Genomic DNA, 26,832 nt, shown 5'->3' on the forward strand with positions numbered 1-26,832 from the left:
TGTTTTTGAAGACTATATCGTTTTGACATGTTCATCTGTTTTAAATGTGTTATGTATTTGTTATTAGTACTTATGAGCATGTGTTAGTATTACGGAGAAATGTGACATCCTGGTTTTGATGGATTGTTTCGAATGGAATTTTATTCTCTTATTTTATTAGTATTTGACGGGGTAAATTGGGGTGTTACAGGAATATTGCTGGAAGGACGAAGCGATATAGTTATTGAACAAGTGTTGAAGTTTGAGTTGACTGCCAACAAAAAAATAAGCAGAATATGAGACTCTTATTGCCGGTTTAAGCCTTGCCCTAGAAATGGAAGCTACTAGATTGAAGGCCAAAAGTGAATCTCACATGGTAGCCAACCAGGTCTCAGGAAAATATAAGGCCAAGGAACCCATAATGATAAAATATATGTATAAGGTATGAAATTTGTCCTCACGTTTCCTTTTTTGAAGTAGAGCGCATTCCTCGCAAACAGAACTTCTGAGCAAATCTCTTGTCAAAACTAGCCACCTCGAAACTTGTAGAGTTCAATAGGACCGTCATACAAGAAACTCTTTCCTCCCCTAGAAACTAGGAAGACAAAGCATGCTCTATGGAACTCGTCCCCAAGTCTAACTGGATATCAGCTATACTACGCTTCTTGTAGTTTGGCGAACTCCCACCAGACAAGGGAGAAGCAAGGAATACCAAAAGAAAATATGCCAAGTACACCCTACTCTCATGGGATATTTACAAAATGGGGAGGGCTACTCCTGTGTTGAGACGCATGCATGAGAGTGACATCGCCTTAGTGCTCACGGAAGTCCATAAGGGGGCCTGCAGCAATCACATTGGCGGAAAAACTCTCGCGTCCAAGCCGTTGAGTGCATGTTATTACTGAACCACACTAATGAAAGATAACATCAAAACCAGAGGTCATTTTTTCTTCTTTTGATCACGTGCAAATGCAAACTTGAGGTCATTTTGTCTTCTTCTGATCACGATTCAACCCTTGTGTTTTTCTATCCTTCACACTTCATATTAGAAATATCAATCGATTCCTTTCCTATTAGCTTAGACAACACTTCCTTTTGATTAAATTTCCACTCCCACGAATATTATAAGAAAGAAGATTCATAACTATCAACTTTTGGAAGTTTCCTACTTATCGCTCCTTTGAACAATCTCTTAATTCTAGTGCTTTAATTGGTTTGGCCTAAGACACCTCTTCCCCATACCTTAACACCTAATGTTTTCACCTTTTCCAAACTTTTACTTGCAAATTCTTTATGGTCTCTTACCAAAAACCGAATGTTCCCCTCAATTAGGTCTGCATCCTAAGTATCTTTGTAGCAAAGAGCGGAACTTCTAGAAAATTGATGTTTAGATGAATCAAAATTGGAGTTAGAGTAAAAATAATTAAAAGGAATTGGTTTTTTGTTAACACTTTTGGGCGTTCTGAGAAGAGAATAATAAGAGGATTGAATTTCAATCCATCTTTATGTAGCTTTCACCTGGATAGAACTATACAGAGGTTTCTGAAAATGAGACTTTAGTTTCAATCATTGGGTATCAAGAGAAACTGTGTTAGGCTTAACCACAAACCCATCAGCTAAATCATGACGGGCTTGTTCATACTAAGGCTAAACAGTAGATGTCACTTTTTATCTTTGATAAATCAAAAATAAGTCAAGAGATGAGGATCACATGTGCTCACCAATCAACGGTTTGATGGTCCTAGGAATTGACTTCTTTTTCGCTACAACATCTATCACACAATTATGCTTTTGAAAAACTGTTTGTGCTAACTTTACTTCTGAAAAATTCATCAACCTAACACTTAAATTCTCCTAATCTTCGCCACATATAGTGCGTCTTGACGTAGGTGAAAATACCACCAACGCATCCTTGGCTACTTCCATGTTTCATAAAGCTAGACAAACCTCCAAATATTTTCCCAAGTCCAAGACTCCTGGAACAATGCAATCCTATTTGCTGATAAGAATTGTTCCCATGGTTTTAAATTGCGGTTGCGGCTGCAGATGCGGTTGCGGTTACGGATGTTGCGATTGCGGTCATTGCGCTTGTTGCGATGCGCATTGCGGCCGTTGCGGCGTGAATTTTTGAAAGGAAGTGCTTGAAATATTATATTGAAAAACATTTAATGTTGTGTTTTTTCGTTATTTTAGAAGTAAATTGAGTTTTAGAATTCTAATATATTGATTTTTGATGAAAATACTTTAAAAAAACATGATTAAAATTGTCCGATGGGTTCCTAATGCATCCGAAAGCGATATTTTAAAATCACACCGCAATTGTGGTCCGATGCGGTTGCGGAGGCAACGGCATCCGCAATATTGCGGGTGCAATTGCGGTTGCAGACCGCAATTTAAAACCATGATTGTTCCATCATCTTAAACCCCAATAACTGACACCTTGTCATCTTCTACATCGAATCTAAACTCCCCGTCGGACTAAGACAAATCTCGCTCCATTATGAATATACCAAAATATTAAACCTTAGGAGGCTATGAGTATCCTCCACCATCTTCAGCTTGAAAACTCCAATATTAATTTTTACATTTAAAACCTTATTCAACATCATTGCACACTTTGTTCTTACTAAAAAATGAATAACATCTGATATTTCATATTATCATCATAACACACAAAGAAACCCACGGGCTTGGAAATAAATTCAAAGAACTTAATATTTCAAACATGGCAAGGAATACAGTAATGTAATCCAAGTAAATCATTTTTAATCCACCACATTAGGTTCCCATTTTTCAACCTCTTTGAACCAATGATAAAGCCGATCACCTCCCATTTTCACTAAAGCTTTTTTCTCCCCTGGCTCTCTATCTTCAAGAAGGCAGAGGTATGATCCCAAAGGTGTCATATTTTTTTTCAATAAGAAATTGATTAAAAGAGCAAGCACTAGGGGTGCAACCCTTACAAACCGGAACACCTAAATAGATTTGAAGCAATCCAAAGGAACAATATACCAATCATAGAAACTACAGTACCTAATCGGATTAGAACTAGCTAACCAACACCAAGAAAGGAAGATAACATTGTAAAACACCCTTTCGAAACTATACGCAATTTTTTTAAAAATCATTGCGTTCCTCATATTCCACAAACTCCAAACCGAAGCGATCCAAATAGAAATGATATTCTTCCTAGCATTCAGCGTTTTCACCTTCTCCACCACAATGTCAAGCTTCAGAAATTCTTCTAACGAAAAAGGGAGATCCTCCCCTAGCCACAAATAAATCCGCTTCCACAAATACTTCGCCACACCACACTGAAAAAACAGATGAGAGGAGGTCTCTAAATGGTTCCTGCAAAATTCGCAACAGAGAAAAACAGAAGAATCAATAGCTCCTCTTTCACTCAAGGATATTTTTGTGGGAAGTCTATTTATGCACACCCTCCACAAGAAAATATGGATTTTAATCGAGACTATCGAGTTCCAACAAGACTTGATTAAATTCAGCGTAATTGGATGCCACGCAGCCTCTTTGCCATTCGTAATCAGTAGAGAGACACTTGCCACCGTGAAGTGGCCATCCGAGTTCAGTTTCCACTTGAATTCATCAAAGCCATCCTTCTCAAAAGTTGCCGACTGCAGCATGGAACAGAGTTGCTGCCACTGCCCAGAAAAGGAGGAAGAAGCCGCTGAAAACAGAGCCAGATTCTCTTCATCAACAATACTGTCATACAACCAAATAACAGAGTCGTTATCCCACGAAAAAACATCAGCCACCGTGCTGAAAATGTTCACACAGGCTGCAAAAATGTCTGGGAACAGAAAGCTAAGAGATTCTGCTGCCAACCAAGAGCCGAACCAAAACGAAACCGAGTCACCTTTTTTGACAACATACTGAATGTAGCCCGAGAAACCCTCCTCACATGGGACATCCTTCACATCATTGTTTAAGACATCCCTCCACCAAAAAGAGTCTTTAGAACTAGTAGCCCTCCTACCGTAAGCCAACACTTTAACTTTCGGTTCGCGATATCTTAACAACAAGACATCACTCCAAATAGCTTTGTCCTCCGTAAGAATCCTCCATTTCCACTTGAGAATGAGGGCTTTGTTCATCTCCCCCACATCTTTTACTCCTAGGCCCCCTTTCTCTTTGGATTTGCAAACCGTTTGCCAATTCACCAAATGCACACATATTTTATTCGCCTTGCCATTCCAAAGGAAATTGCTAAGAATACTTCTTATCTCGTTTACAACTAACCCCAGAGCCTTGAAAAAGGAGAGAGTGAAACAAGGAACGGCATTGAGCACCGAATTAATGAGCGTAACTCTCCCGCCAATTGAAATGTTTCTACCTTTCCAATTTGAAAGTCTACCTTTTATATTGTTAATCACCCTCGTCCACGTCTTTTTTCTTCTAGGATTTGCACCCACCAAAATGCCTAGAAACAAGAACGGAATATCTCCTTTTTTGCAAAGGTGTCATATTAACACCAAAATAAACCACCATGCCAAAAGAATCTTGAATATTATAGGTCAACCTTGGATTTTCAACCACACCAACATAATCTCTCTTGAACCTATTTAGTACATCTTCATCTTCAGTATTAAACTCTAAGAGCGTGTCTAGCAGTCCGAACATAGGCTGAATCTAATGATTGGTATTTCCAACAACATTAGCATATGATCTAGAGCCTTTGAAACCCATCCTCTATGTCTCACCATATTCATGCCACACCTTCTTTACCCTCTCATCTTCACTGTTCAACACACACACACACACACACACACACACACACACACACACACACATATATATATATATATATATATATATATATATATATATATATCTATATATATATATATATATATTTACAGGAGCTTTAAGTTGAGCTTTATTCTCTCTCCCTTGGATCTGATTCGCAACATGACCTCTTAATTTCCCTCTTTGGAATATTGGCATATTTACAAAAGATATTGTCATATTCCTCAAAAATATTGTTAAGTTTAGTTGCAAGAACTCTTTCATCTACCACATCAAAGAACCTAGCGAATCCAAATCTTCTTCCTCTAATGTCCCTTCTTGTTGAAATTACAACTTCATTTATATTGTCGTATTCCTAAAAAATTTCATACATCCCTCTCGCCTTCTTCTCCTTCAAGAAACAGGTTAAAAAAAAGGAAGTTCTTCCACCCCTCTATCTTTTTCTCGTTAATGATGATGATGATGAACTTGTATTTCCCTATGCTCGTTGATGCGTTGAGTTCTTCCTGCTGCTAACTTCTTCTCATTCGCTTTTGCTCTCTTCTCTCCCCCTCCCATGTCTCTTTGCTAATTTTTTCTCTGACTATACTCTAGTATTTATGGTATATAAACTTTATTGATTTGTACAAACACTTGCCTTTTTTTTTCTTTTCAAAATTAGATTGTTTATTTTATAATTTCCTACTCGTAGAATTTTGAAATTTCAAAATTTAATGTGCCTTTATATTGCATTAAAATATTTTAACCTTAATATTTTTTTTATTTATATTGCATTATAATTACTATGATATTAAACTTAATAATAATAATATATGGCTATCTTTTTTTTTTGTTTTTTAGAAACATTTACCTTTTTTTCTTTCAAAATTAGAGTGTTTATTTCAGAATTTCAGAATTTCCAAATTTACTTTCTTATATAGAATTTAAGAAATAAAAAAATTACATGATAAAAATATAGTATTTTACCAAGATTTTAAATGATTGAAAGAAAAATCAAGAACAAACACAATACTAAAAAAAGAAAAAATGGTAAAGAATTGACCCATGCTAATCAAAGATATATGTTATTTATAATTTTCATTTGAAATATATTTTTGAGTTAGATTCTACAAATTTGTATTTCTTAAAGCTAATAAAAATAAAAAGACCAAAAAAACGATAGAAATTTGATTTTTATAAAAATATAGAGAATGCGAAACAAATCACAACAACACTTTAATATCGATTTGATTTCTTTGTTGCTCTCTCTTAAGATATCTTTTATGTAAATATGAAATACAAAAATCAAATGAAAGATAATTTTAATTTATAGCGAAAATTTGAGAGCTTCGTCTAGATATAGTTTAATTCATGCCAATAGATATTTTTATACAGAAATCCAACAATGAGAGACATAACAAAAAAAAAGCATAAATACACAAATTTCAACAAAATAAAAGAAAACATTTATACACAATTCAATGATTAATTTCATCTATGATAATAAAAAGAGGGTTCAATAATGCAAAACATCCAATTAAATCATCATATTTGTTTCTAAAAATTTCATCACCAGAAGTTGTTTCAAGATAACTACTTGCAGCACTATTTGTGTTGCATTTGAGCCCATTCTTGAAGGAAGATGTCAAATAATTTACATGATTTTAGGGATGCTCCATAATGTTAAAGCTTTTAAAAATTATACAGTCAATATTCTAAGGAAAAAGTCAAATATTTTTTACAAAATATTTTTAATATTTTTAAAACTAGCATATCATAAATCTCAATTTATAAATAAAACCGAGGGGTAAGATTTATATATTCAGTTTAAACTCGTTACAAACTACAGAATATAAATAAATTATTTATTTACTCAAAATACAATATTTTTTACACATATTATTTCTTTAAGTGTGTGGGTGTGAGTGTGTGTATATATATATATAACAATTTCAAATTCAATTAATCATCACTGTTGGTGAAGATCAAATGTTGGATTCTCATTTCCTTGAAATATCAAAGAAGATAAAATGTTGGATGCAATACATTTTGTGCTCATTATTTAAGAGTTCTATGGAGTGCATGCAATCAACTTATAAGGAACTATTTCCTCTAAGTAAGGAGTTATCAATTCCAAACATTAGAAATATTTTTTTGCACTTGCAATACATCATAGAAAACTTTTCCAAGCTTCTTTAAGTTCCAAAATTTCATGATCTTGAGCAAATGTTTTCAAGGAAAATACTTTCACAAGAAAGATATATAGTGGTGACTGTAGATAGTTTGTTGTGGATTGACTTCTTCAATTCCTTCGTGTGCTACTTTCAATTTATTCCAGATTTCCTTGGTTGTTTTTCAACTTAAGACTCTGAAAAAAATACATCCATTTCTAAGGTAGATAAAAGTATATTTTTTTGCCTTCTTGTTATATATGATTTTTCTTGTTCCCATTGTTCATATAACTTTACATATTTTGTTGTTTTACATTATTTATGATAGTTGTACGAATGAGGGATCTATCGTTGACAACACTTCATATTTCATCCTCTTGTGCTTCTAAGTACATTTGCATATGAATTTTCTAGAAATCATAGTATTCACCAACAAAATATGGTGATTTGTTGGTTCTACCACCATCTGCCAAGAACAGTTTTGTGGAATCCATATCTACCCGGATCGAGGAACAAGTTACATTAACCAGCTCTATTGCCAATTGCAAGTTTGAGATGCAACCTAAGAGGGGAGGTGAATAAAGGTGGCCCAATTTTTCTCATTTTTTCGCTATGTTCTTAATTTTCCTTTGATATGATAATGATATATTCTTAGCAATATAAAGTGCAGAAAGTCAAAGTGCATAAAATGTAAATGATACAAGTATATAAATCCTAGTTCTCCTTATCAATCAATGGTACATCTGGTCCCTTAACACCTTGAAGAATTTTCTACCATGCAAAATCTTTGTACAAGCCTCACGCTAAGACCTCTCTTACAACCTTTCAACTTAAACACCAAACTTATGGTGGACTATGAATCTCTCTCAATCAAAGGACCTTTTCGTGCTTGCTACCTTGGCCTAGAAGACAAAATAAATTTTTGAATTAGATTATACAAATTTGTATTTCTTAAAATAATTATTATATATGTTGCCCTTGTCATAATGCTAATAAAAATAGAAAAAAAGACCGAAAATACGATAAAAATTTGATTTTTATAAAAATATATAGACATGAATCAAATTTTCTCTATAAATTAAAATTTTCTCTCATTCTATTTTTGCATTTCATATTTAGATAATAGCAAAGAGATTAAGAGATAACGCGAAATAAATCACAACAACACTTTAATATTGATCTGATTTCTTTCTTGCTTTCTCTTAAAGTATCTTTTATGTAAATATGAAATACAAAAATCAAATGAAAGAGAATTTTAATTTATAGTACAAATTTGAGAGCTTCGTCTAGATAAAGTTTTAATTCATTGCAAATAGATATTTTTATACTGAAATCCAACAATGAGAGTCATAACAAAAAAACAAGGGAAAAGCTAACATGTGCCCCAAGGGCACAAGTTAATGAGATATTTATAGAAATTTTTTTTGGAACGCGTGCATTCAATTTATCGAAACTTTAAATATGACTTTATTGTATTTAATTATATCTAACTTTTTCTAATTATAGTATCCTTAACATGTGCCCTAAAGGCCCATGTTAGCATGACCCAAAAAACAATGCATAAATACACAAATTTAAACAAAATAAAAAAAACATTTATACACAATTCAATGATTAATTACATCTATGATAATAAAATGAGGGTTCAATAATCCATACCTTTTCTTTTTTTTTGACAAGACAATAATCCATACCTTAAAGTTCCAAAAATCTCATAACTTTATCAATATCCCGCGGATTTCTCTCTCACTCTCTCTGCTCCCACTTCAATGTAAATATAAAATGCACAAATGAAACTAGAGACAAACTCAATTTAGAGAGAATACTTGAATGTGCTTTTTTTTCAATAATAAAAGTATTAATTGTTTTTTAATTAAATTTAAAAAGTTGTAAGATTAATTAGCTATTTTGAAGTAAAAAAATTATAGTAACCTAATAAAGATATAATTTATAAAAAAATTAAATTAATTTTTTAAAGTGTAAACCCATATTCTTGACCCATCAGTTCTAACTTGGACCATCAATGATCGATCAAGTCTATTCAACGAATATCTTATCTTCCTTAAATTCCAGTCACTCTAGTATGACCTTACCTTCTAGTCAGGTGAAGTAAATCTGCATAAAAAAACACGCAACATATTCTGCATCAACACCTTTAGGTATTAACCACACAAAATCCATGCGTAATTCCTGTGAAATTTTGAAAATGTATTTCCCATTAGCGACCAAATATTTCAACAGCAAATCCGTAGTTATACCTGCAGAAATTCCCTATGATTGTTTACACTCATTGAATAATTATTTCGTACAAAATTTACTACAATTATTTTTTTAATAGGCGTCATGTATTGAAAAAAGAGAAATAAATATGTACAAAAGAATAAAGTGGGAGCCAAACTAAGACTCTAACCAAGAGAACCAAAAGGGGCGACAACAAAAACTCAGCAAAAATATAAGTCAAGCAAGACTAATTTGTTTCTAACTAAATTATGTCCAATGGGGATAGGGGTGATCCCATCATGTGAAATCATCGGTCGACAAACCTGTGGAGGCATGTTTGTCAACACAATGATTTCCTTCTCTATGTATGTGTTATGGCGCATCTCATGTCCTTAACTAGAGCTAAACAACAGTGCCATATGCTATGAATTTGCCAGGGGACTAGAATTTTTGTCTTCTAGGCCAAGGTAGCAAGCACGAAATCTGTCTCTATTCAAATGAATCTCCAGTGCCTTTCATAAAGAGCAGTAAAATATCCAATTAAATCATCATATTTATTTCTAAAAATTCCATCACTAGAAGTTGTTCCAAGATAACTACTTGCAGCACCATTTGTGTTGCCTTTAAGCCAATTCATGAAGGAGGATTTCAAATAATTTACATGATTTTACGGATGCACTATAATGTTAAAGCTTTTAAAAATTATAAAGTCAATATTCTAAGGAAAACGTAAAATAATTTTTACAAAACAATTTTGCAAATGTATGCCTGCGGAGTTTTTAGCTAATTTTCATTCTTAGAAAATTGTTCAATTTGATATTTCTATAGAAAAAATCACATGTATTCTTGCAAATATACTTTTGACAAAAAACCTGCAGGAAAATAAAGTATTTTTAGTTATGAACAACATTAGAACATTCTTAAATATATAAGCCACAAATTTTATAACCTTTAGTTATGCTCACTTCACCATGCAAAATGTTCAATGTTCCATGTTTAACTCCAATGGATAAGTTTTGGTCCATATTTTGCATCAGTTATGGAAAATACGTCACATTATACAGAAGAAACTCACGATCATCAAATATTTCAAGTCAAACAGTGTAATATCATAAACCTTAAAAGCCTTATTGTTGACAAGGAGAACTTCTTCACCTTGCGTCAGCTTCAAATTCTTAAAATATTCTTTTCTTAGACACATGTGATAAGAGCAACTTGAGTTCTTAACCTAACTTTCTTCAATCTTCAAACTCGATACTACTAGTGCACCGACACTTTCATAACTATCCTCATCTAAAAGCAAATGCACTCTGAACAAAATTAGCATTGCCTCTCCTTTCAGGACAATATATCAAGAAGTGTCTGATTTTGTGACAAGTAAATCATTGTATTTCTGATTCGTAAAACCTCTTTGATTGGGACATCCATTCATACTTATTTCCTCCTCTTGAGACACTAAAACCTCTACCACTTTCGTAAATATTCAAATATTAAACTTTGATGTGTAAGTATAACATGCAACCTAAGATGAGGGTGAATTAAGGTTGTCCAATTCTTCTTGTTTTAGCTCTATATTCTTAATTTTATTTTGACTTGATAATGATATTGTTCTTAGAAATATAAAGCGCAGAAAGTAAAAGTGGAGAAAATGTAAATGACACCAGGATATATCCTAGTTCCCCTTATAAATCAAGGGTACATCTAATCCTTTAACAACTTGAAAGATTTTCTACTATGTTAGATCTTTGTATAAGCCTCACACAAAGGCCTCTCTTACAACTCATAACATAAAAATCAAACCTATGATGTATTTTAAATCTCCCCAAAACAAATGACCTTTTTCAAAGTCATAAAAAACTTTGATGATTCTCACATAAATAAACAAGTACACTACTTTCTGTTTACAACAATTAGAAAGCACACCATTTTATATGACAAATAATTATCACTACACACTTGGTAATCAAAACAAAACTTGAAAAAGATTTTGAGTATATGCAATGTTCTTGAATCAATGCTTATACAGAAAATTGATATTCTCTTTCAATGTACAATTCAAATATAAAAACCTTAATTGCTTAGAAATATTTTCGAAAGATATGACAATTTTTGCAGAAAAAAAAGTTTCAATGATATTTGAGAATGAACACTTGAAAAATATTTCAACTGTATGAAAAAATTATGTGAAAATGGTAATTTGAAAACTGATGTATTTTTCTTTAAATACATCCTAATAAACCTTTATAATCAATAGATGCATAAGTTTGAGACATTTCCATGAAGGTTTGCAATAGTTTAGAACAGTGATTCATTATAAGACACAATTTTGCATCATATACCTGGTTTTTAAAATCAGTTAAACGTTATATTATTTAAAAAGTGCTTAACAATTTTCAAATTTCAAATAAAATTGGTTCCTAAATCAGTTAGTCAGTTACCTAACTTAGAAAGTGCAAACCTATTGTTTTAAAAATTATGGAAGAATGGGTATGTTATCTATTACACCAAACGTGTAACTGATTAACACCTTAAAATTTTTGAAAAATATTCTTTGAAAACACTTGAATTAAGTGGTTTTGATGCACAATTGCTTAGGAACATTAGAGATGAAAAGATGAATGATTTTCTGAGCATCTAAAGATATACATAAAGAGTTGCAATTGAGTACCTTAGCATTAAGATCAATTTCCTTTACTTCCAAAATATCCATAAGCTTATGCATTATTATTTATTGATTCTAAACTTTTTTCTTTGATATTTCTTCTTTGATTAACTATTATTTTAATAAAAACTAAACTAAGATAGATGATGAACATTTTCTTCACATCTTCCCCTTTTTGATGATGACAAAATATATCGATGAGAAGTTTTTTTATTTTGAAATTTGATGCTCCTTTATTTTGTAATTCATGTTTTGTCTTAGGTATTATGAAAATTAACAAAAACAAACATCTCTTCTCCCTCTTTAACATTATAAAAAAAAAGTGTAAAATTCAAAGTTAAGTAATATAGAGAAATGATACATCATATATTAGAGGACTTATCTTTTTCATAATGATTTGATGTCAATCTTGATATTCAAGGTTATGCTCTTTGAAAGTGATTATGTTGATATCAATGATATGCTCTCTGAAAGTGGCAATCTTTTCAAATGATTTTCAATCAAATGAAACTGTAATCTTACCATATCATATGGTATTATTTTATCTTGAAAAACCAATCTTTATTTAATAATTTTAGAACAAGGCAGTACTGCAAATAACACGTTTCACCTCGGGCGCGAAATGCATTTAACATCGGCTATAGAAGCGAGATAACGAATGGCGTCATGAAAAGTATCAACTTTACCCCTCGATTTTTAAAACACCAAGGGGAAAATGCTTATGCACATGGGTTCGAACCTCAGCTTCTGCACTTTTAATATTTTTAAAACTAGCACATCATATATCTCAATTTATAAATAAAACCGAGGGGTAAGATTTATATATATTTTTTAACTCATTACAAACTACAGAATATAAATAAATTAATTGTTTACTCAATACTACATTTTTTACACAGAATATTTCTCTAAGTGTGTGTCTATATATATATATATAACAATTTCGAATCCGATTCATCGTCATCACTGTTGGTGAAGATCAAATATTGGATTCTCATTTTCCTGAAATATCAAAGAAGATAAAATGTTGGATGCAATACATTTTGTGCTTATTATTTTAGAGTTCTATGGATTGCATGCAATCAACTTATAAGGAACTATTTGCTCAAGTAAGGAGTTATCAATTCCAAACAATAGAAACATTTTTCTGCACTTGCATAACATTATAGAGAACTTTTCCAAGCTTCTTTAAGTTCCAAAATTTCATGATCTTGAGCAAATGTTTTCAAGGAAACTACTTTCACAAGAAAGATATATAGTGGTGGTTGTAGATAATTTGTTGTGGATTAACTTCTTCAATTCCTTCGTGTGCTACTTCCAATTTATTCCAGATTTCCCTTCTTGTTTTTCAACTTGAGACTCGGAAAAAATCCATCCATTTCTAAGGTAGATGCAAGTATATATTTTTGCCTTCTTGTTGTATAAGATTTTTCTTCTTGTTTCCATTGTTCGTATAACTTTAAACATCTGGTTGTTTTACATTATATATGATAGTTGTAAGAATAAATGATCTATCCCTGACAACACTTCATATGTCATCCTTGTGCTTCTAAGTACATTTTCATATGAATTTTCCATAAATTATAGTATTCACCAACAAAATATGGTGATTTGTTGGTTCTACCACCATTTGTCAAGAACTGTTTTGTGGAATCCATATCTATCCGAATCGAGGAACAAGTTACATTAACCAGCTCTATTGCCAATTGCAAGTTTGAGATGCAACCTAAGAGGGGAGGTGAATAAAAGTGGCCCAATTTTTCTCATTTTTTCGCTATGTTCTTAATTTTCCTTTTATATGATAATGATATATTCTTAGCAATATAAAGTGTAGAAAGTCAAAATGCATAAAATGTAAATCCTAGTTCTCCTTATCAATCAATGGTACATCTGGTCCCTTAACACCTTGAAGGATTTTCTACCATGCAAGATCTTTGTACAAGCCTCACACCAAGACCTCTCTTACAATCTTCCAACTTAAACACCAAACTTATGGTGGAATATGAATCTCTCTCAATCAAATGACCTTTTCTAATATCATCAACACTATGATGATTCTCACATAAATCAGAAAGTACAATACTTTATGTTTACAACACTTAGAAAACACACAACTTTCTACTACTAGTAATTGTCACCACACACTTGGTAATCGAAACAAAGCTTGAAACAGGTTTTGAATTTATGTATTGTTATGGAATCAATTCCAATACAAAAAATTGTTCCTCTCTTTCAATATATAATGCAAATATAATAACCTTATTTCAACATAAACGTTTTGAAAAGATATGACAATTTATGCAGAAAAAGTTTCAATGATATTTAAGAATGAACACTTGAAATAAATTTGAATAGTATGAAAAATTGTGTAAGAAAGAGTTAATTTAAAAACTGATGTATTTTGCTTTAAATACATCCGAAGAAACCTCTATGAATATATACATAAGTTTGAGACATTTCCATGAAGGTTCAAAATAATTTAGAAAAACAATTATTCATCAAAAGACACAATTTTACATGATGTACCTAGTTTCTTAAATCAGTTAAACGGTCATCACATATTTAAAAACTGTATAATGATTTTTAAATTACAAACATAATTGATTTCCTAAATTGGTTAATCAGTTATCTGATTTAAATAGTGTAGATTCAATGTTTTAAAATTTCTGGTTGAATGAGTATGTAATCGATTACATCAAAAATGTAATCAATTACCACCTTATAAATTTGAAAAGTATGCTTTGAAAATGCTTGAATTGAGTGTTTTTGATGTAGGAATGCTTAAGAACATTAGAGATGAAAAGATAAATGATTTTCTGAGAATCTAAAGATATAATGCATAATGAATTGCAATTGAGTACCTTAGCATCAAGATCAATTTTTTTACTTTCAAAATATCCATAAATTTTTGAATTTTTGATTTTTGATTCTTAATTCTAAATTTTCTTTTTCTTCTTTAATATATCTTCTTTGATAAATTTTTGTCTTCCTCAAAAATAAACTAAGATAGATGATGATGAACACTTCTTCACAAGATAGTAACAATGACACCTTGGGTTAGAAATTCATTGGACAATTAATTCTATTGAGTTAACTCCTTTAGAGTTTAGAGCGGTTTGTCTCATGAAAACAAGAATATTAAGCTCAAAGAAACAATATATATTTACTAATATTAAACCTTTCTAAAAAAAAAGTTGAATTGCAAGTAGATATCATTGGTTGGGTTTGACTTTTTTAAAAGTTCGATCTGATCTTATAATATGTTTAACATTTTATTTAATTAAAACTTTAAAGTTTATTAATTAAATTAATATCATTTTTATTAATAATTTTTAGTTGTATTATCAACTAATATACAATAAAAATTATTTAATTATCATTATAAAGAGTGTTCAAAGTTAATGTGAGAGAAAAGTCATGTTTCTTTTATATATGATAACTTTAAAATTTATGAATTACAATTGATTACTATGTTTACAAAAAACTTGATATCAGACATAAATTAGCACTCCACTTTATAGCTTACTATATTATAAATTGTATTAGTAGATATAATCTAGACTATATTTTTTATGTGAGACATAAATTTTATACTTGACAAGTTTAAAATTTTATACTTAATTCCCCTATGCATTATTTTCATAAGTCAAGGTTTGGTAACAAAGTGTGTATATAAGTGCCGCGTGACGTTTTTTCTCTAATTGTACATTAAAAATAAATAATTAGTAATTATTAATATAGTATCTATGTTTTTTATTATAAATAAATAATATTTGGTAATCGTATTACTAATTTATTAATTAATTAATTATATATATTCTGGGGAGAGAGAGAGAGAGAGAGAGGATGGTTATATTTACTCCAAGAGTAAGTTATTAACACTTACTCTCCATCTTGACCATTAATTTTTTTCAATCTAATGGTTAAAATTAATGAGTATTGATTTTCTCTCTCCATATTTAATTACTCATTACTTTTAACCATTAGATTGAAAAAAATTAATGGTTAAGATGTGGAGTAAGTGTTGATAACTTACTTACTAAGTCTTACTATACTTATTTATTCAATTGAAAAAAATTAATTGAATTCAAACAGAACAATTAATTATATTCAATTGAATGTATGGCTATTAATCATAATCAAGCTCAAGTCTTACTATACTTATTTATTCTAAACTAAATTTGAAATTCGAACATGATGAGTTATGACGAGAATGATAAATGGAGTAAGTATACAAAAATAAATAATAAATAATAAATTATACATTGATAAAGGCATAATACTTTTTTCCTCATATCTCAAATCATCTATACTATTTATCACGTCTGTACATTTTGGAGAATCAAGCCCATTTAACACAATTAAATAACCTAATATCACTAAGTCATATGTCATACATTTGCAAGATTCATGAATATGAAGTGAAATATATGTTTAAAATTACTTGGTATAATAAATCAATAAATAACTTAGCCATAAAAAAGAAGATGAAAAATGTATAATGTATAAATATTTATTTACCTCTATCTTCATTGAGCCTGTAATGTGTAGATGTTGTAGGATGCTTAAAACCTATTACATATATTACATACTTAAATATTTGACTAGATGAATGCTACATTAGTAAACATTATAATACCAATTATAATATAATTCTACCAATTTAATCATATCAATATCAATGTAAATCATAGACTTTTCATTATTTCCATTCAATTGTAGTATTAAACTCCAAATGCATGCATACACCTATATCTAAGATAAATAAATACATAGTATTTGGAAAGTGAGTATATTAATGGCAGTAAATTAGTTGTTACTAATCCTCAACCAAAATATTATTAACAAGTAATCAAGAAAGTAATGTGAAAACACCTCATCCCTAAGCATGTTCCTCCGAGCCCTAAGTGGAGGATTAGTTCTCATGAGAATGTGGTTATTACCACGAAGATGATTCCTTGATCTAGCCAATGTTGTACTGGTCTGCATGTGTTGGTCAAATTCTACAACAGCACTCAATCCTGGTTCAGGTGGAGCTGGGGGAGATTTTAGGTGGTAACTACTCATTTAAGGATCAAAAGGCGGCTGTGGTTATCGTGGTATAGAAGTTTTTGGTCGCACATGAACAATAGACAGAGTGGGAAATCGATCCACACGATATCCTGGTAAAGGCCTTGCATGTTGTTGAACATTTATGGTACTATGAACAAATGTATCATTAATTCTTGCAATATGTCGAACATCGGTTAATTATGGGAGACTCTCTCATATTATAAATTTGTGTTGCACTTACACTAGATCGTTCACTTGCTCTTGCAACATACTTGAAAACACACTATTACCATTGTAATTGTATCATGTTGATAATGTAGTTGAAGATATTAAAGATATGTTATTGTTTACTTTGTCTTGATAAAAAGTGGGAGGCCGTGGATTTATGTCTCTTCTTGAGGTTCCACCAACTTTTTAACTTTGATTTAAACTCACTCCTCTCACAAAATTCGGTGATCTACTTCTCTTGGACGAAGCATTACCAGTACCGATAGAAGTAACAATAATAGGTGTAATAATATTGTTATTTCTACCATTATTGAATGAAATATAACTACCATTACTATTATTTCTTGTTCTACTTTGAACTTGATGTTAGTTATGTGGAGCAACTCAAAGATGTCCAATGCTTGGAAACATAGATGTTGGCCTGCATGTTGTATTGACACACCAGGCAATACTTCTTATGGTAGTATGAACTAATATGAGAGATGAACCAAAAAGTCATGGTGGGGAAGAGTCGGAAGAAGGAGGCGCCTCATTATCATTATAATTAGTGATATTGACAGTCGTTGTAAGTACCATAACGGAAGGATAATGATTATCATTAGTAGAATGAATAGTAGTAGTTTTTGTTGTGATATTGATGGTTGTTGTGTTTGCCCCACTCCTATTCCTCTTCACACAAACACAACAAAAACTACTAATATACATTCTATTGATGATAACCATTATTCTTCTGCTATGGTACTTCCAACAACCATCAATATCATTAATTATAATGATAATCAGACTCCTCCTTCTTCCGACTCATCCCCACCGAGACTCTTTGGTTCACCTCTCACTTTAGTTTCTACTACTAGAAGGAGTATTTCCCTGTGTATCAATTGAACATGCATACCATCTTCTTTGTTTTTAAACATTGTACAACTTGGAACTGCTCCATCAAACTATCATCAAGTTCAAAGTAGAACAAAAAATAATAATGGCAGTTCTACTTCATTCAATAATGGTAGAAATAACAACGTTGTTGCACCTGCTACTATTACTTCTACTGGTACTAGTAATGCTTCGTTCAAGAGAAGTAGATCACCAGATTTTGTGAGACGAGAGTGTTAAAATCAAAGTTTACAAGTTGGTTGAACCTTAAGAAGACTCACAAATCCCCCTCTTCCTACTTTTCAACCAGAAATGTAAACATGTGAACTCCTTAACAACTTCATTATCAACTCCATTATCAAAATAGGATAGGTATACCTTTTGTTAGATTTTTTTTCTTTTTGATGGGGCTAACTTAGTTGTCCTTTTTGTGATCTCTTTGTATTATTTTTTCTTTTTCAATATGAGCCTTCATTAAAAAAAATTAAAAAAAAATGTTAGTGTAATGGAAAATCATATAAAATAATAATAATAATACGTTTTTTAAAATAATGTTGAACATAAAATATTTATTAAATAAAATGACACCAATCGTAATCTACACTTCTCTCAAAAATAACTGAAATAAACTTTAAATTGAAAACTTCTTCCACATGAAAAATAATTGATAATTCAAGTTTTACTAATAAATTGGACAGAGTTTTGTTAAAGACCAAAAATAAAAGCACAAATGTGACCTCAAAGTTTATTATTTTTCTGGAAATTAACTATACAACTGTAAAATTCAATTCTACGACCCACTATACATTAGACAGCAGTAATAATTTTCTAGCTGAAAAATATAAGATTATAAGTGAACTTCTTCTACCTAGTTTAGACGAAAATGATTATAAGATAATAAAAAAAATGAAAATAAGAAGTTTAATATCACGCATGAAAATAAAAAGTTTAGTTCAAAAAAATATACCTCAATAGATGAGTAGCTTTGAGAATGGATTGAGGCTAGGAACCAACAGCCGATCAATGCTACCGCAATATCACACTGGAAATTCTCTGTTACTGTAATATGAAATGTGAAAATGAAATTAGGGAGAGCTTTAATTTATAGATAGAATTTTTGTTTTTTATATAGATTTAGATATTATTTTAATTCATTTTTTAATATATACTTTTATAGAAAATTCAAATTTATAAAATAATTCAAGGTAATTAGCTAATATTTTGTCTAAATTCATCCTGCACCTCAGGTACCAGTATTTTTTTTAAAAAATTTCCATAAATAATTGATACCATCTTTAATATTAAAAACAATATATTTAATATATATGTCAGATAGTCAAAATATATTATATATTAAATTAATTTTAGTTTATAAAAATAAATACAGAGAATAAACTTTATAAAGATATATTCCTAATTTACACATTGTAGTTATATTAAAATAAATTTTAATTTTAATTTAACTATAAAAATTGTACTAATTTTGATAAAATGTCTTTTATACCAATTTTTGCCAAACCGTTTTAATTGACTGGACACCAACTTTTATCACATTTCCACTTTGATTTTTTTTTTCTATTTTTATATTATTCAAAATTATCAATCAATACAAAGAATGAGTTTTTGTGGTTATTCTGTAACAAATCTAATTGTTTTTATTATATATGAAACATAAAGTAATAATATACATAAGGAATCAACAAAATCTCTTTTAAAACTTTCTTTTAAATGAAAATATAAACGACATACCCATTGACGAACTCGGGTTAAAATAATAATAATAATAATAATAATAATAATAATAATAATAATAATAATAATAATAATAATAATAATAATAATAATAATAATAATAATAATAATATTATTATTATTATTATTATTATGGTTAAATATGTTTTTAGTCCTTATAAAATTATCACTTTTGACTTTTAATCCCTATAAACAAAATTAAATTTTAGTTCCTATAGATTTATTTTTGCACGCAGTTTTAGTCCCTCTACAAATATTAAAACTGCGTGTAAAAGTAATTTTATAGGGACTAAAAGTAAATCTTTTTTTATAGGGACTAAAAATCAAAATTAAGATATTTATAAAGATCAATAACATATTTAACCCTTATTATTATTATTATTGTTAGAACAAGAATTGTTCTGATCAATATTCTTAGTTTTGATGATAACAATGTATATGAATTTTGTATGAGATAATGTGGTACTCTAATCCTATGCAATTTCCATTTCAGGAAACATATAAAGAGTATGCACAAAATCAGCGCAAGAAGCACTGACTCAGAAGGTTCAACATGCAACATCAGAACATGCTCTGGCAAGACATCAGAAGATGGTCAAGCAGAATCAGAACATGATCTATTGAGGCATCAGAAGAACTTGAGATCAGAAGCAGAAGCACTGAAGTTCTCATGGTATCACGCTAAAAGCACTTCAAGGTCAGAAGACAAGAAGATGCCCTGCACCAAGCTGTTGTACTTTGATGATATTCAAACGTTGTAGCTACAAACATCAAATCAGAAGCAAGTACAAGATGGCAGGCTACGTGAAGGATAGAAAAACACTTAGAAAGAGGGGGTTTGAATAAGTGTAGCTTTAAAAACTTGAAAGATAAAAATAAATTGCACAGTTATTTTTATCCTGGTTCGTTGTTAACTAAACTACTCCAGTCCACCCCCGCAGAGATGATTTACCTCAACTGAGGATTTAATCCACTAATCGCACGGATTACAATGGTTCTCCACTTAGTCAGCAACTAAGTCTTCCAGAGTCTTCTGATCACACACTGATCACTCCAGGAACAACTGCTTAGATACCCTCTAAGACTTTTCTAGAGTATTCTGATCCACAGGATCACTCTAGTTACAACCTGCTTAGATAACCTCTAAGACTTCCTAGAGTATTCTGATCCACACGATCACTCTAGTTCCTTACAACTTAATGTAATCAATTCTAAGAGTATTACAATTGCTTCTTAAAAGCTATAATCACAAACTGTGATATTTCTCTTAACGTTTAAGCTTAATCTCACTAATATATTACAACAGCAATGTAGTGAGCTTTGATGAAGATGAAGATTCTGAGCTTTGATTTGAACAGCGTTTCAGCAAGTTGATATTCACAGAATAGGTGTAGAATTCGTTAACCTTGCTTCTCATCAGAACTTCATATTTATAGGCGTTGGAGAAGATGACCGTTGAGTGCATTTAATGCTTTGCGTGTTCCGTACAGCATCGCATTTAATGTTATACGCTTTTGTCAACTACCTCGAGCCTTGTTCACGCTGTATCTACTGACGTAGCCTTTAATAGCTTTTAACGTTCCTTTTATCAGTCAGCGTAGCTTGCCACTTGTACTTCCTTCTGATCTGATGTTTGTGAATACAACGTTTGAATATCATCAGAGTCAAACAGCTTGGTGCAAAGCATCTTCTGATCTTCTGACCTTGAAGTGCTTCTGAGCGTGATACCATCAGAACTTCAGTGCTTCTGATCTCATGTTCTTCTGATGCTTCCATAGACCCATGTTCTGATTCTGCTTCGACCATCTTCTGATGTCTTGCCAGACCATGTTCTGATGTTGCATGCTGAACCCTTTGAGACAAAGCTTCTGAGCGCTGAATTATGCATACTCTTTATATATATTTCCTGAAAAGGAAATTGCATTGGATTAGAGTACCATATTATCTTAAGCAAAATTCATATTATTGTTATCATCAAAACTAAGATAATTGATCAGAACAAATCTTGTTCTAACAATCTCCCCCTTTTTGATGATGACAAAAACATATATAAATGATATGAATTTGCGATCAGAAAGAGCAGACGGCAAAAGACAAATTACACAGCTATAGCATAAGCATATGAATATGTCTCCCCCTGAGATTAACAATCTCCCCCTGAGATAAATAATCTCCCCCTGAAATAAATACTCGAAGAACTTTAATAAAAGACTTCCCTGATTATTTCGGTAGAGACGATCACATAAGCTTCTGTCTTTAGAGAATTCATAGCTTCTGACTTCTGCTTCCATTGGACAGCTTCAGAACTAGAATTTCTTTAGATCCCTAGAACACTCACAGCTTCTGATTCCTGCTTCCATCTAGGACAGCTTCAGAACTTGAATTTCTTTGATCTTCAGAACATTCACAGCTTCTGATTTCTGCTTCCCTCGGATAGCTTCAGAGCTTTGAATTTCTACCAACATCACTTCATGCTAGATTTGTATCAGAACATTGTTGAATGTACCAGAGCATCATCAGAGCATCTCTACATCCTGAAATGTTACAGAACAAAAACTAAACGACAAAAGTCAGCATGAACGAGTCAGAACATAAAATGTATATTAGAACACATGATATGTATCAGAGCCATATAGGCTAAAATAATGTTATCAGAGCAAATAGAATTTTGTCAGAGCAAATAGACAAATATGGATCAAATTCTATTATCAGTGCTTCTGATTTCTGAAGCTTGACAGCACTCAGCTTGCTTCAGTTTCCATGAGTTTATTCTTTTTACCGAATAACACTTCTTATGGTTTTGCTTCTTGTGTTTGCTTTGAGGATTCTCTTCACTTCTTTATACCTGCAAAACACTTAAACCATATAGAACTTGCAGTTCTTGTTAGAAAATGTGTGGGAGCTTTACCCAGCAACTGATAGATTAATCAAATCATTTATCATTTATCTTCTCCCCCTTTTTGTCATAACATCAAAAAGTATACAACAAAAGATTCAGATGAATAAAACGACAAATAAAAACACTGGAATGTAAAACCAAGAAACTTTTCATTGATAATCAAACGATATTACATGAGAAGATGTTTAACAAGCAGATGCAACAAGGAAAGAAAACTACTAAGACCAAAGACTAAGACCCTAGCTAAGACAAAATCTGTGCCAGCATGTCTTGAACCCTGTCATTAGTTGCAGTTTTCCTTGCCATGAAGGAGTGAAACGCATCATTGACTGCTTCTTGGGCTTCCAGGCGAGGGGTCAGGGAGACTTGGTTCTGATGCAGATTTTCCACAATCTCTATCAGAAACAACATTCTCAGCAGGTGAAGATGAAGAGATTTCTTTGGAATGAGTTGAGGGAGAGGAAAGGTTAGATGAAGAGGAAGTTGAGTCTTGAAGGTAAAAAGATGAGGAAGAAGATGGAGATGATGGAGGACTTTCACTAGGGGGTTGAAACACACGTCTAGAATATTTTCCAGACAACTTTGCTTCGAATGGATTCACCTTGAGAGGGTCATAGGTGATCTTTATCTTTTTGGGTTTGGACGAAGATGTTTCAACAGCTTTTCTCTTTTTGTTTTGATCTTTTCCATGGTTTCCTGGGCTTGATGAAGAGTTCATGATGGATTTGCAGATAATGAACAGCTAGGGTTTGATATGGATGCAAAAAGATAGAGAAGGAGAACACAGACAGAGTGTAAAAGAGAAAATATAAGAGGGAAGGAGAAGCGTTTGAAGAGTATTTAAAAGAAAATAAAATGAAACAAATGATGGATAGCATTTAATGTTACGTGACATGAGGAGAGATAATAAAGACAAATGAGGTGACTAGCACAGTTACCTATGGTCGGCGTCCCTTCAACTGCACGCGCGCTTATCCAAGAACAGTAACGACAGGTTTACCATCCCGAGATAAAACGTTACAGCTGTTTTGCTTTAAAAGAGGTTCTGAATCAACTTAGACAATGAAACGTTAGTAATAACCGAATCATAATTTCTAAAAGATTTCAATCAGAACTTCTGATTTTAAAAAAAAATCCACATTCATTTCAGAAGATACTCATACGTAAGAACTTCTCATCTTCTCATTCTGGGCATAAATCCATACTGATATTCTTCAGAATGAACTTAAACCTATCTTCAGCCAGGGGTTTTGTAAAGATATCAGCCCATTGATGGTCTGTATCCACAAAGTTTAAAGATATAACACCCTTCTGAACATAGTCCCTTATGAAATGATGTTTAATCTCAATATGTTTAGCCTTTGAATGAAGAATAGGATTCTTAGATAAACATATAGCAGAAGTATTATCACAGAATATAGGAATGTTACTCTCATATATCTGATAATCTTCTAACTGACTCTTCATCCAGAGCATTTGTGTACTGCAACCAGCAGCAGCGACATATTCTGCTTCTGTTGTTGATAGAGCAATAGTTGCTTGCTTCTTGCTGTACCAGGAGATCAAATGACTTCCAAGAAATTGGCAACTTCCTGAAGTACTCTTTCTTTCAATTCTGTCTCCAGCATAGTCAGCATCGCAGAATCCTACTAAGTTGTATTCTTTAGATTTTCTGTACACTAAGCCAACATTAGTAGTACCTTTCAGATACCTTAGAATTCTCTTAACAGCAGTTAAATGAGATTCTCTAGGATCTGATTGGAATCTAGCACACAGACAAACACTGAACAGAATGTCAGGTCTAGAAGCAGTCAAATATAGAAGAGATCCAATCATACCTCTGTATAACTTCTGATCTACCTTCTTACTTACCTCATCCTTACCTAGGATGCATGTTGGATGCATAGGAGTTTTGGCTTCTTTGCAGTCTAGAAGATTAAACTTCTTCAGAAGTTCCTTCACATACTTGGTTTGGTGAACATACGTTCCTTCTGATGTTTGATTTATTTGTATTCCAAGGAAATACTTGAGTTCTCCCATCATGCTCATTTCAAACTCAGCCTGCATAGACTCAGCAAACTCCTTTCCAAGTGTAGCATTAGATGTTCCAAAAATAATATCATCTACATATATTTGACAAATTAAAATATCCCTTTTAAAGGTTTTACAAAAGAGAGTAGTGTCCACTTTTCCTCTAGTGAAACCATTATCCAGAAGGAAAGAACTTAAGCGTTCATACCAAGCTCTGGGAGCTTGTTTCAATCCATACAACGATTTCTTTAGTTTAAAAACATGATTAGGAGACATAGAGTCTTCAAAACCAGGAGGTTGATGGACATAAACTTCTTCATCTATATAACCATTTAAGAAGGCACTTTTAACATCCATCTGATAGAGAGTGATGTTATGTTGAGTGGCAAATGAAATTAATAGACGAATAGATTCTAACCTGGCCACTGGTGCAAAGGTTTCTGTATAGTCAATCCCTTCTTGCTGACTATAACCCTGAGCCACCAGTCTGGCTTTGTTCCTTACCACTTCACCTTTCTCACTGAGCTTGTTTCTGAAGACCCATTTTGTACCGATTATATTGAATCCATCTGGTCTATGAACAAGATCCCAAACATCATTCCTTGTAAACTGATTCAGTTCTTCTTGCATAGCAATTATCCAGTCTGGATCTTCTAGAGCATGATCAACAGAAGTTGGCTCGATCAAAGATACAAGACCTAATTGACAGTCTGCATTGTTCTTAAGGAATGCTCTTGTTCTGATTGGATCATCCTTCTTTCCAAGAATGACATCTTCTGAATGACCAGAAGTGAGTCTGGATGATCTTCTGACAGATGGTTCTTCAGAAATGCTTAGATTCTCCAGAGAAGCTGATACTTGATCTTCAGATTCTTTGCTTCTGAGAAGCTCTGCTTCTGATGCGTTGCTTCTTGGCTCAACAACTTCTGATATATCAATATCACAATCTGCAAAATTATCAAACTGCTTTGGTTTTTCAGAACCAAGCTTATCATCAAACCTGATATTGATTGATTCTTCCACAATCAATGTTTCAGTATTGTATACTCTGTAGCCTTTTGAGCGTTCAGAATATCCAAGAAGGAAACATTTTTGAGCTTTGGAATCAAACTTACCAAGATGATCTTTAGTGTTCAGAATAAAGCATACACATCCAAAAGGATGGAAATATGAAATGTTGGGCTTTTTATTCTTCCACAATTCATAAGGAGTCTTATTTAGAATAGGTCTGATAGAGATTCTATTCTGAATATAGCATGCAGTGTTTATTGCTTCTGCCCAGAAATGCTTAGCCATATTGGTTTCATTGATCATGGTTCTGGCCATTTCTTGCAGAGTCCTATTCTTTCGTTCTACAACTCCATTTTGCTGTGGAGTTCTAGGACAAGAGAAATCATGGGCAATACCATTTTCTTTGAAGAATTCTTCAAAGAATCTGTTCTCAAATTCACCACCATGATCACTTCTGACCTTTATGATTTTACACTCTTTTTCAGATTGGATCTGAATGCAGAAATCAAAGAACACTGAATGAGTCTCATCCTTGTGTTTCAAGAATTTTACCCACGTCCAGCGGCTATAATCATCTACGATGACTAATCCATATTTCTTCCCTCTAACAGATGCTGTTTTGACTGGGCCAAACAGATCAATGTGCAAGAGTTCTAATGGCCTTGAGGTAGAAACAACATTCTTGGACTTGAATGCAGGTTTGGAGAACTTGCCCTTCTGACATGCTTCACAAAGAGCATCTGATTTGAATTTCAGATTAGGGAGTCCTCTGACAAGATCCAGTTTGTTAATCTGAGAAATCTTTCTCAAACTAGCATGACCTAATCTTCTGTGCCAGACCCACTGCTCTTCAGAAACAGACATAAGACAAGTCACCTTCTGACTCATAAGATCTTGCAGATCTGTCTTATAAATGTTGTTCTTCCTCTTGCCTGTAAATAGGATTGAGCCATCCTTCTGATTTACAGCTTTGCAAGACTTTTGATTAAAGATTATATCATAACCATTGTCACTCAATTGACTGATAGATAAGAGGTTATGTGTTAATCCTTCTACAAGAAGTACATTAGAAATGGAAGGAGAGTTACCAGACTTTATAGTTCCAGAGCCAATTATCTTGCCCTTCTGATCTCCTCCAAACTTGACTTCTCCTCCAGACTTAAACACCAGGTCTTGGAACATAGACCTTCTTCCTGTCATGTGTCGTGAGC

The sequence above is a fragment of the Vicia villosa genome, linkage group LG2 (genome assembly GCF_029867415.1).
Source record: "Vicia villosa cultivar HV-30 ecotype Madison, WI linkage group LG2, Vvil1.0, whole genome shotgun sequence".
Lineage (NCBI taxonomy): Eukaryota > Viridiplantae > Streptophyta > Magnoliopsida > Fabales > Fabaceae > Vicia > Vicia villosa.